A 13,150-nucleotide genomic window follows, 5' to 3' on the forward strand; every position below is an offset into this window, starting at 1 on the left:
AATGTGTAAGCAGGTATTTCCTACAACATATGAGCTCCCATGTCCTCACACAATATATGTTCTATAATATTCCTATCAGACTTGTCATATTATTACTTTATTGTGTGCCTAGACAAAAGAATGAAATATTGCCAATAACATATACACCAACTCGGTGTAGATGTATGACTGCAAATGGTTATTGAATATGGATTTTTTCCCACAAGCTCTGCACATATAAGTCAAAGAATATGAGCCACAAAGCTGATCAACTGTTTAGAAAGGGAAGTTGTGGGCTGCATTTAAACCCTAAAAGTTTATCTTTCCTCCAATCTGAGTATAGATGTGCTCCAAGAATCAGAAGATTAGTTCTACTGACCCTTTAGCCTATTCTGATGGGTATTATTATTATTATTATTATTATTATTATTATTATTACCCCATGTTATCTCCCCAAAGGGGGCTCATATGGAATTCCCAAATTTGAAATACTTCAAATTCCTAAATGCAAAATATTCCAAAATTAGGTTGCCAATGGGTGGCTGAAAGGGTGACACCTTTGCTTTCTGATGATTAAGTGCATACAAACATTGTTTCAGGCACACTATCATAAATATTGTATAAAATTACTTTCAGGCTTGTCGTATATGATATCTATGAAACATACACCAATTTTTGTGTTTCCAGCAGTTCCTGACTTTTGGTCCTCCAGATGTTTTGGACTTCAACTCCCAGAAATCCCAGCCAGCTTACCAACTGTTAGGAACTGTGGGAGCTGGAGTCCAAAACACCTGGAGGCCCAAAGTTGGGAACCATTGGGACTCATGATATATGTGTATGCAAATATTTCTTCTGCATCCACATATTGTATTTTAGCTAAGGGATACTGAACCCGTACATGCATAAAGGGTGTGTGTACACTATAGAATAAACAAAGTTTTACACTGCTTTTACCACCATGGTCCAATGGTATAAAATCATGGAAGTTGCATTTTTGTGAGGTACCAGAGCCTTGTAAAACTACAACTTCCTGGATTCCATAACATTGAGTCATGACAGACTACATCAAATCTACAGTGTAGGTGCAGCCTCAGAAGATGTCACTGAAAGTTAAAAAGGAAAACTATTGTTGGGCTCTTCTAGACAATGCAAATATGGCATGAAATTGCAGTATTGCTGGGTTCTCAAGGTTGTTTTGTTTTGTTTTCATGCCCAAATAATATTTCCATTTTCCTGGATTATATTTTCAACTTTCCCAACACCAGATGCAGGGTTTTAAACCCCTTTTAAAATGGATTTATTTTAAATTCTGAGACATATTGGGGAAAATATAATTTTGTCTCTTCCTTTTTAATGTTTTAAAGAGTTATGTTATGGTGCTTATGAAACAGCTTTTTTGCACTATAACACTATAAGATTTTTTTTCAACATATGGGGAAATTTCTCTTAAAAACTCTAATAAACTAAGGCCTGGTTTTTTAAAAATGTTTTGAGGAGTAATAGAGCAGATCCAAGAAACCATTCTGACAGTCCCTTAAAAGAATGGAACAAGTGGGATCAGGAGAAACAAATGGAAAAGAACTCAGGTAGCTTTAGACAATTATAGAAGAGCCTGTCGCCTGATATTCATCTACGTGTTCTGCCATATATTACATCTCAGGCTGCTATAGGCATTAGAAGTTATGTTCAGTTTCTCAAAATTATAGGTTCAGTTTCTCAAAATTGTACCCAAACTGGCAAATGCAACTTATAATGCCAGGAGGAAGGGGGTTGCAGCAACCTGGAAGAGCTGACTTGACCAGTTTGGAAACTCCAAGTTCAGTTCTTGGTACTTGCCCTAAATAAGTGAATTGTTTTGGCACCAGTTGTTGGACACAACCTGCAACCTGCAGCACATGAGAATAATGTTCACCTGTACTATTAAGCAATGACAATGTTACTCTTCCATTTTTGAAGAAACCCTCTCCGTTGTTATTATTATTATTATTATTATTATTATTATTATTGTCAGAGGTGAATTGGAGTCGCTTCCGGTGTGAGAGAATTGTTCGTCTGCAAGGACTTTGCCCAGGGGACACCTGGATGTGTTACCATTCTGTGGAAGGCTTCTCTCATGTCCCCACATGGGAAGCTGGAGCTGACAGACAGGAGCTCACCCTGTCTCATGGATTTGAACCGCTGACCTTGAGGTCTTCAGGTCAGCAGTTCAGCTGCCACAAGGGTTTAACCCACTGAGCTACCTCCAACCAAATTATTGGAATGGTAATGTTCTAACATGAATGATCATGGCTGGAGATTTCTTGGAGATGCAAGTTACTTCTAGAAATTCAAGAACAAGAAAGACGAAAGATGTGCTAATGGGAAAGCAACAGGATTCTTTTTTCTTGATAACATAGTAGCCAAACTGCATGTTGCAATGTAGGGCACGTGAAGTCATAAGCATTTCCGCTTCAGAGAAGCATGGATGGCTTAGCAGCACCCACGCAGGAATTGTTATTGCTGTTATGTGCCCTTAAGTCGTTCCCGGCTTATGGAAGCCTTAGGCAAGCCTGTCATGGGTTTTCTTGACAAGACTTGTTCAAAAAAGGCTTGCCTTGTTTTCCTCTGAGGCTGAGAGTGTGTGACTTGCCCAAAGTCACGCAAGAGTACTGTTGCTGAAATAAAAGTTGTTATATCAGTTGTTATATCAGTTTATAGAGTCAAGGTGGAGACTGGGCAAGCTTCTCTATATTGTTGACTTGCAGTTGAGGGGCCAGAAAGATGAAATAACAGAATGTCCATATGCTGATCTGAAAAGTTACTTATCTACATTTCAATTAAAAGAAATTGCAGTAGTACCCAAATCCAGGGCCATAGCCAGAAAAAAATTTCGGGAGGGGTTTAAAATTTCGGGGGGTGGGTGGGTTGAACTTCGGGGGGTGGGTGGGTTGAACCCCCCCACCCCCGGCTACAGGCCTGCCCAAATCTAAACAGGGATGGAGAAAGGGAAATACTTTCTCACATGCTGATTATACAATTAAAATTACATCCAGTATATTTTATTTCTTCAGTGAGAGAATAAGAGCTGTGGTGGTGCAATGGGCCCTTGTGCTGGCTGAACTGCTGACCTGAAAGTTGGTGGTTCGAATCCATGAGATGGGTTGAGCTCCCATCTGTCAGCTCCAGCTTCCCATGCGGGGACATGAGAGAAGCCTCCCACAGGATGGTAACACATATTGGTGTCCCCTGAGCAATGCCTCTGCAGACAGCCAATTGTCTGACACCAGAAGCGACTTGCAGTTTCCCAGGTCACTTCTGACACGATAAAAAAGTAAGATAATATAGATAACTTCCAGAAAAATCCTATCATTTTTGACAATCAACAAGTTGGGGTTTTTTTTGAGGGGGGACTATCTTATCATGCATCTTCCCAAAAGTATACAGCAAGGCTCACTTTGACAGAAAAATATGATATTAAATTACACTATGTAATAATTTTTGAAAAAAAATCTATTCCTGTTTTGAAAGTGTCAATTCCTGTTTAATTGGGCAGTACTTGCTTGGAAGTAGTTGTTATACTCCAGAAACTTTGTTTTTGTGGCTGATACAAACTAGGTTGAATTGGTTGAGTCTCTATGAGATAGTCATTGAAAAACTATAAGAAAATGTGCTGCAGGATGTCCTGCAAAAATAAAGTTTTTGCAGTTTAATAAACCTTTTCCATGTTTTTATGATAGAACCAATTAGGAAATGACATTTATAACCCAGGAACAAAAATCGTGTTCATAGTGTTATTGTTGGTCATTCCATAATGAGCTGGACCCATTATAGTGGAATGAAGGAACTGCTTCAGGCAGCAAATGCCGCAGGACAGGAAGCATTAGGAAGGAGCTCTGTTTGCCCTGTAGCTGGGCCTATGTCCACTAAGTGAATATCTGACATAATGGAACATTTTGCCCACTATAATGTTTTCTGAATTAAGTTTCAATTGTCTATCAGTTTTTGGATGTGGAATGCTCTTTCATCTTAGACCATAAATATCTCAGTCCAGGCCAGTCCAGCATATGGGATGGGAATTGTGAAGACTTCAAAAGAGTGTTGGACTGCTATTCCCATCATCCCTAGACAGCACAGCTAATTGTGACAAATATTGGGAACTGCACTGCAATTGTATCTGGAAGTTTCTCATTCCTATCCAAAAATATCACTGAGCATCTAGATTTTTCTACCTTGAAAAGTTCATTCTGTGCCTTCCTCTACTCCAATGTTTCTCAACCTGGGTATCGGGACCCCTGGGGGGTCGTCAGAGGGGTCACCAAAGACCATCAGAAAACACAGTATTTTATGTTGGTCATGGGGATTTTGTGTGGGAAGTTTGGCCCAATTGTATCATTGGTGGGATTCAGAATGCTCTTTGATTGTAGGTGAACTATAAATCCCAGCAACTACAACTCCCAAATGTTAAGTCTATTTTCCCCAAACTCCACCAGGATTCACATTTGGGCATATTGAGGGTTTGTGCCAAGTTTGGTCCAGATCCATCATTGGTTGAGTCCACAGTGCTCTCTGGACATAGGTGATCTACAATTCCAAAACTCAAGGTCAATGCTCACCAAATCCTTCCAGTATTTTCTGTTGGTCATGGGAGTTCTGTTTTCCAAGTTTGGTTCAAGTCCATTGTTAGTGAGGTTCAGAATGCTCTTTGATTGTAGGTTAACTATAAATCCCAGCAACTACAACTCCCAAATGACAAAATCAATCCCACCCCCCAACCCCACCAGTATTCAAATTTGGGCGTATCGGGAGAATGAAAATACATTATGATTCATAACAGTACCAAAAATAACATTTATTTATTTATTATTTACAGTATTTATATACTGCCTTTCTCACCCCTAGGGGGACTCAAAGTGGTTATGAAGTAGCAACGAAAATAATGTTTTGGAGGGGTCACGGCATTAGGAAGGTTGAGAACCACTGCTCTACTCCTTTCAGTCCTAGTGCATACTAATCTCCACTTGCTTAGTAACATAATTGACTGTTTAAATTAAAGGCATAAGACAAATATCCTTGTGTGTGTGTGTGTGTGTGTGTGTGTATTCTCCCGTCAAATAATACATCATTGTGCCAAAGAACCAAAATAGAAATTCACAGAACCTTGCAAAGTTTTGCAACATCAACATGAACCTTCTTAACTTTTGCTTCAAGCTGTGCCTTTTTTCCTAGTAAACAGGATATGCTGGCCACAACACAGGTGCTAGCTGCCATATTTGCCTCCCAATCCAGTCTCCATGTAACAATGCCATTGTACATTTGATTTGTGTCATTTCAGTTGCGGCACACAGTTCGTTGGATGTGCTTTAAAAGAAGAGGACTGTTTGTCTCACCACATCCTGTTCTGCATTAGCTCCTTCTCTGCCCTTTTATTTTTGTATCTGAGCTTGAATTCCCTAAGTCCCTTTAGAGAAACAGTTATTCAATATGTCTCTTAGGCCCCTTCCACACAGCTGCATAAAATCCACATTGAACTTGATTATATTCCTGTTTCTTGGCAGGAGGTTGGAATGGATGGCCCTCTCTCTCATCCCCACCAATTGTGTCTGTGACAATGGCGGGATGGAGAGCAGGGTCTCCCCAGAGGATCTTAATCTCCGCAATGGTTCAAAGGTTCATAATAAAGATTCTATTTGATTTGGAAACCACTACTGACACTTACTTTGTCACGATAATTATATATTGAGTTTAATTTTATCTATTTATTAAAATACCACTAATGTCTTAATTTCTAGGATACCAGGCAAGCTTAAAAGAAGCATCAGACCCCAAATATAGCATATATATCTGCAAAATAAAACCATATTTATAGTTGTAGACTTTTGCTTATTCATGTTAACCCTTAATTACTTTCATAATTCTTAATTCATCCTGAGAATAGCAATGGCCATGCGTTAATGCCATTGGTGTCCATGTGACCCCACTCCCTCCCCTCTGTTATAGCATCTTTATGAGGCTGTATCCAATCCCCACTTTCTGAGCCCTTCCCAGATCCATATTCCTCATCTTTGTTTAGTTGTTGCATTGTGAAAGTGAAACAGAATTAGGATATGGCAGAACAGGGCTGTATATAAGGATAGCAGAGAGAAAGAACTCTAACATAATTACTGTGTGCTGTTTCCCTGGAAACAATGTACTAGTATCACCTGAATGATTTCAACACCAGGTGATACGTGATGGATAGATAATAGGTTTTGTACACAGCAGCCTCACGCCCAGCTTTGCCTCATTTTACAGGCCTGGTAAGTAAGTCATCATGTTACTGAGATTCGTGTAGCACAGGCAGAGCTTCCCTCTCAACAGAAAGATGGGCAACCCTTCTACTTAGGGCAGGAATGGACAAACTTGGGCCCACCAGGTGTTTTGGACTTCAACTCCCACAATTCCTAACAGCCAGATGAAGTCCAAAACACCTGGAGGGTCCAAGTTTGCCCATGCCTGATTTAGGGGCATACATATTCAAAACTGGCAGGAAATTATTTCAAGTATGATAACATTTTGTGTCACAATTCCCAATTCCATTCTTAAATCTCCCAAGGAAGGATCTTGATTTGTTCACTCTTCTTTACTTGATTTTCTGAATAATGACCTGATCTCTGGTCTCAGGTGGCTTCTCTTAATTTGTTTCTCTGGATCACTGTACCACCATGTACATATCTGATGCCATTTACGGACCTCATCAGATGGGGCTTTCCCCCCATACTTGGGCACTGCCAAGACACAACCAGGACGGAGCTCAACAGCGTTCATCACAGGACGCAGGGCTGCTTCCATCCTGGTTGTGTCTACCTGGTGACTACCACGTTCTCATTGACTAAACCAGGGACAGCACAGAAGCTGGGGACAGGTGGGAAATTACATGGGATGGTAAGGGGGTGATGTGGGGTGCTGCCCAACGGTTTCCCTGCTGCCCCATGGATTCACCCTATTGCCCCACAAATTCCCCCACTGTCCCCCAGGTTATGGACCTCCATCTGATGAGGTCTTTATTTCAGAGACTAAGCAGAGTGTGGCTTAGTCTGTATAAGAGTGGTAGACTACCAGAGGATACTAGAGATCTCCGGGGAAGATTAGAAAAGAATTTTGCCTGAAGCCCTATAGATCCACTGCCAATCAAGGTTGACAATACTGGCCTAGATGGGACAATACTGGCTCGACTCTGTATAAGACAATTCACTATGTTTCTTGGTGTCCTGCTGTATACCAAGGGTGGCTGATGGCTTTATAAATATTGATTGAGGAAGCTAGGAATGATGGCAGTCACAATCCCACATGTAGAGGGTCATCCATTTCCTATTATGTCCATATTATGATACTGATGTTTTAGTTTTTCCATTTGCTCCAAAGAGAACCCTATACCACCCCAGTCTTGACTGCTATTTAGTGTAAACCTTAGATTTATTAAAGAAACTGTTGATCAACAGAAGAATCAGATTTTTTTTTACTTCACTCAGTGATTGCCCCCCAGCTATGGAACTCCCTTCCTAGTGAGATCAGATCGGCCCCCTCCCTCCTGTCCTTCGGAAGGATGGTAAAAACATGGCTGTGGGACCAAGCTTTCGGGACAGTGAAATAAAGCAGCGTTAAGAAACTTTACCAGGCCAATTAGATTTGACACAGATTACCAAGACGGTTTTAACAGTGTATTTTAATATTGAGATAAATGTTTTTAATGTTTATGTGTGCATATAATGAATTCTTGTCCTGGCATTGAATGTTTGCCATATATATGCTGTGCTCCACCCTGAATCTCCTTCAGGGTGAGAAGGGTGGAATATACATGTTTTAAATAAATAAATAAATAAATAAATAAATATTATGGTCATAGACCAGCATAATAGTACATAGTTTCCATATCAGTTGGATAACAAATCTGCCCCAATCTTTAGTCTGAACTTTAAAGAATCTACTCACAGTGCCGATACTATTTAGGCGATATGATTCAGCACTGCTAGGGTTCATTTCAAGTGTATAGTAAAACCCATAGAATTGCATCACTGGCATGGAAGTCACCAATGCTGCTATGGATGTGTCCTTTTTGCAATTAATGGTATCTTCATCCGAATTACAAATTTATTCTATTTTTATTTTCCTGTGATGAATAAAAAAACTAAAGTGCACCAAACGCAAAATTTGCATGGGTTTCACATGATATCCTAGCTCATTCTTGAGGGCATGTTGAACACATTGTGTAATTTGATTTTTATATTTCTTTTTTCCATACCTGTTTGTTATATCCTCTTTTGTAACACTGCATTTGGTCCTGATCAAGATGTTGCTCAAGTATAGTTTGGATTTCCTCCTTCATGGACCAGCTGTTTGAAAGATTCCATTGTCCTATATTATTATGCCTGCGTTTTTGAAAGCCTTAGGAGAGGGATTTCCCTTAGGACTTTATCATATGAAGTTCAGAAAGTGCAATTACAGCAGGATAGAAGCACCTTCAAATGAGGCTTACTTCACAATGTCATGCTTCCCCCATTGTACTTGGAACATCCCTTTTCATTGATTGAGGGGGAACCATCAATGAATCCAATATTGCCATACTTCTGTTACTCTTTCTTGTGCAATAACATCCCGCCTCCATATTGCAAAGCAGAAGGAGATATTGTGAAGATATTGTAACTGTACAAATGTGCAGTGGCTGCAAAATGGAAGAGGAAAGGAAAAACAGAAAAAAACATATAGTGCATGCACTAGTAGGGCAAACATAAGTAGGCTGTATGTTGAAGATTGATCACAGGAATTTGCATCAAGTACCAGCATTGTGTGATTTCAGTGAGGTATGAAAGTGATCGTTACAATAATGGTAAATTTCCATTTGCTTAAACAACAAGATTGCAATGGGAGAGAAGACTGGTGTAACAAAATCCCAAGTCACACCACCAACATCACAATCAGACTCCCATCCTCTTTGCAACCCTTGCATAGGCAGTAGAAGACTTGTTTGTTTTGACAAGCCTTTGAGAACTGATTACTCATGGGGAAAGGGCCTCTGATAATGTGAGGCGTTATCTATACTTGTTTTTCTTTTCAATGAGTACACTTCTAATTGTTTTTAACACGATTGATAATATCTTTAATTTTCATTCAAGGTGAACTTTCAGCTGTATTTGTTTTATAGTTGTGCTTTAAATTCCTACTAATTGTATGTACAGATCAATAAACTTTTCATGCTTGTGTGATGTGAATGTTTGTTGTACTTGTTTTAACTTCTGAACGCCACCTTGAGTCCCAGGGCTGGAAAAAAGGCAAGTTATAAAACAACAACTAAATAATAATTTTTATCATGTCAGAAGCAAATTGAGAATATATAGCAAGTTGCTTCTGATGTGAGAGAATCGTCCGTCTACAGAGACATTGCCAAGGGGACGCCTGGATGTGTTACCATCCTGTGGGAAGCTTTTCTCATGTTCCTGTAAGGTAAAAATAAACCATGTGTAGTTCACGTTTGGTCAGCCCACACACTGCCTTGCCAGAGAAAGAAAATATGCCACACAGATGAACAATAAAGAACAAGTAGCTTACTCTTCGTAGTTCAGAACAACACATGAACAATGTGATCGGTTGTACCAACTCACATAATGTTCTTTTATGAGAGATTTAAAGTAGTCTTTCTTTGTCCATGTGGATAAACTCCTCCAGCAGCTCATGAAGTGAAAGCACACTCCAAATTCTGTCTCGCTCTACTTCTCTCTCCTTCTCTGCTGCTCTCCAAGCACCTGCATAGCTCAAGCCTGAACAAAAATGTAGCAGTATCCAAAAGTCCCAGGCTCAGTATGCTCCTCAGGCATAGCCCAACCAATCAGCTTCATGCATCTTACACTCTGATGTTTACAGTTGACACACACACACACTTACTGATTTCTTTCATGCTCCAACATGACAGATGGGAGCTCACCCTGTCTCGCGGATTTGAAACCCCAACCTTCAGATCAGCATTTCAGCCAGCACAAGGGCTTAACCTATTGTGTCATGGCAGCTCCCACAATAATAATTTTGATTCATTCCATTAAAGTTATTTGGAGTGGGGAAGTTCCAATTTCCATGCCACTTTCGTGGGATTATGGACACCCAGTATTTTATACTTTTAAAATGTATTTGAAATAACCTTTAAAATCACTGTAATCTTGTAGCCGTTACATAATATCTGGCAAATTATTGCCACAATAATACAGACCACAGACCAAACTATGGATGTTTTAGGAGCCCACAGATAAAGAACCACATGATATTATTTTCCTGAGTGATTTGAAACAGGCAACTCCTTAAGCCCAAGGCTGGGTTGTGGGTATCAGTGCACCATAGTCAGGTCCAACAAGTGTCGCTATCCTAAATTCCTATGCCTGTTAAGACAGGAGACCTCAGAGGTGTGGTTTTAGAGACACAACAAAATACAAATGAAACACTGAATATTATTCAAGTATTTAAGAATGGCAAAATTGATTTGTGGTTCTTCAGCTGGTCTTTGTTTGAGCCCTTTTTATGCCACAAGCAGGAGAATTTGTAATATAAAGGAGAATATAGACTTCAAGACTGTGCTGGCTTTAAATTTACAGAAGTAACAGAAAGAATTTGGTTTGACTTGTTTGTTAACGTAAAACTATGCTTCCTCCAGTCATTCTTGCATCAAGCCAATTAAGGGATTAAGTGACTAATATATTTTTTCCTATGGACAAATATGGTTAGCTAAAACATTTAAACATTGGGAAAGGGGATATTAGGAGCTTATGGTTCAACAGTATCAGGCAAGCCGTACTCCTGCACAAAGCTTTCAACATTTTACTACAACTTTTTAAGCCCACAGGTTTAGTCCAGCCTTAGAAGGACTTAATGGGCACAATATCTTCCAGACCAGTAGTAAGTTTTTTCAGATATAAGACCTTTGTCATTTTTAGAAAGCCACAAAAGTGGTTAAAATGCAAGTTGTCCTTCCTAAACAATATTGTAGATATGCTGTTAGAAAACAGCCCACAAGCCATACTGAATTAGGAGATGATTTGTCATTCATGAAGGGCTGCGGTAGTGCAGTGGGTTAAATCACTAAGCTACAGAGCTTGCTGACTGGAAGATCAGCATTTCGAATCTGGGGAGTGGAGTGAGCTCCTGCTGTTAGCCCCAGCTTCTGCCAATCTGGCAGTTTGAAAACATGCTAATGTGAGGAGATCAATAGGTAACGCCTTGGCAGGAAGATAACTGTGCTCCATGCAGTCATACCAGCCACATGACCTTGGAGGCGTCTATGGACGACGCCGGCTCTTTGGTTTAGAAATGTAGATGAAGACCACCCCTCAGAGTCGGACATGACTAGACTTAATGTCAAGGGGAAGCCTTTACTTTTACTTGTCAGTCACAAAAAGTAATGAGAGGAAATGTGTAATTAAATAGAAAATTCCAAGTGGGCCTGGTTAGCATGGTGGCGAGGGTAAGGGAAGGAGTTTTGGGGGGGGGGGGGGGGGTTGGACATCATACCTTCCATTGGTCCCAGTTTGGCAGAGACAGTCCTGATTAATTTTCTGCCATGCCACTTTTTTGCCTACTTTTAAATGTCTCAGTATCCTTTTCATCTGCCCACTTCTGCCCCTTTGGCCTCAATTGCTACTTCTCAGCGGGCTGAGGAGAGGAAGTGGCAAAAGCAAACAGCCTTAACTTAGCCTTACCTATTAATAACTTTTGCTCTCTTGACCACACTCTGATGTCACTTGCCCTCATGTGTCCCATTTTTCATCTGTGAAATATTCTAGGGCATGTGACACAATGTCTGCTCGGGCCATGTCACAGGTGCTCAATTGGCTAAGCAGTCTCCATCATCTCATACATTCTGTGTCTATACGGCTACAAAGAATAAGAATGCATGGGGTTAATACAGAAGGCGGCCATATAGTCCACCACAACCTATTACACTGGCATCCCCTTTGAAGGGCTCTTTCTTGCTGCCTTCTCTGGAAACCAATTTGTGCAACTAATTGTCTTTGTCATGGTTCTCCATAGTGCTATTTATAAAGTTTTGATTGCCATACATACCATGTTCTTAAGCCTGTGAAAAAAATCCAGTCCACTCATGGGGATAATGACAGGCTTGAAGTCAATAATAGGAAGCCAGCCAAAGGAAATTGCAAGCTATTTTATACAGTGTATTTTGGGGCAATTATTCTCAATTAGCCAAGGCCTCAAGGTCAACTCAGATGTACACAGAGACTTGAGACATAAGCCTTTGTGTGGTGACTGCCCAGTTCATCCACTGCATCTACAGTCAGCCCACCACATTTGCTGAGGTTGGGGACACAGGCTCCTGTGAAAGTGAAAAGCCATGCAGAAAGAAATTGCTATTTTTTAAAACCAAAAATTTCCCTATGAATTTGTAGGTCTTCCAGCATGACTCTATGGTTATTTTTTGCTGGAAGCTGAACATAGGTAAAGGTAAAAGTTTTCCCCTGACATTAAGTCCAGTCGTGTCCGATTCTGCTCACCTCCATTTCTAAACCAAAAAGCCGGTGTTGTCCGTAGACACCTCCAAGATCATGTGGCCAGTATGACTGCATGGAGCGTTGTTACCTTCCCACTGGAACAGTACCTATTGATCTATTCACATTTGCATGTTTTCGAACTACTAGATTGGCAGAAGCTGGGGCTAACAGCGGGTGCTCACGCCGCTCCCCGTATTCAAACCTGTGACCTTCCTGTTAGCAAGTTCATCAGCTCAGTGTTTTAATCCAGTGCACCACCACTGGCTACTGAAAGCTGAACGTAGAATTGCATTAAAGGGCCCAGAGATTTAAGGAAAGATGTTCTCTCTAGAAAACTTTAGGTTCTCCAGCATGACTGGAAGACACTGACCATAATGTTACTCATCAGGCAGAGAAAATAGCTCCCCAAATTCAATGGCAGGTTAAAAAAGGATATAGGTGTTGCTTGGATCATGAGTTTACTCAGGCTTACAGTAAAGCAAAAAAGAGAGGAAAAAACAGAACACATGCACGTGAGTACCAACCTATCTTGTATAGGTAGGTTAATGGCCGACATTATATAGTATATGTTATTTCTACCAGTTAGCCTCATTACATGGACCTTTTTGACTAATGAGAGGGGAGGGGATATGGCTTTCTTTATTCTCATCATTTCCTGTTTCTAACTATGG

The sequence above is a fragment of the Anolis sagrei genome, chromosome 4 (assembly GCF_037176765.1).
Source record: "Anolis sagrei isolate rAnoSag1 chromosome 4, rAnoSag1.mat, whole genome shotgun sequence".
In the NCBI taxonomy this organism is placed as follows: domain Eukaryota; kingdom Metazoa; phylum Chordata; class Lepidosauria; order Squamata; family Dactyloidae; genus Anolis; species Anolis sagrei.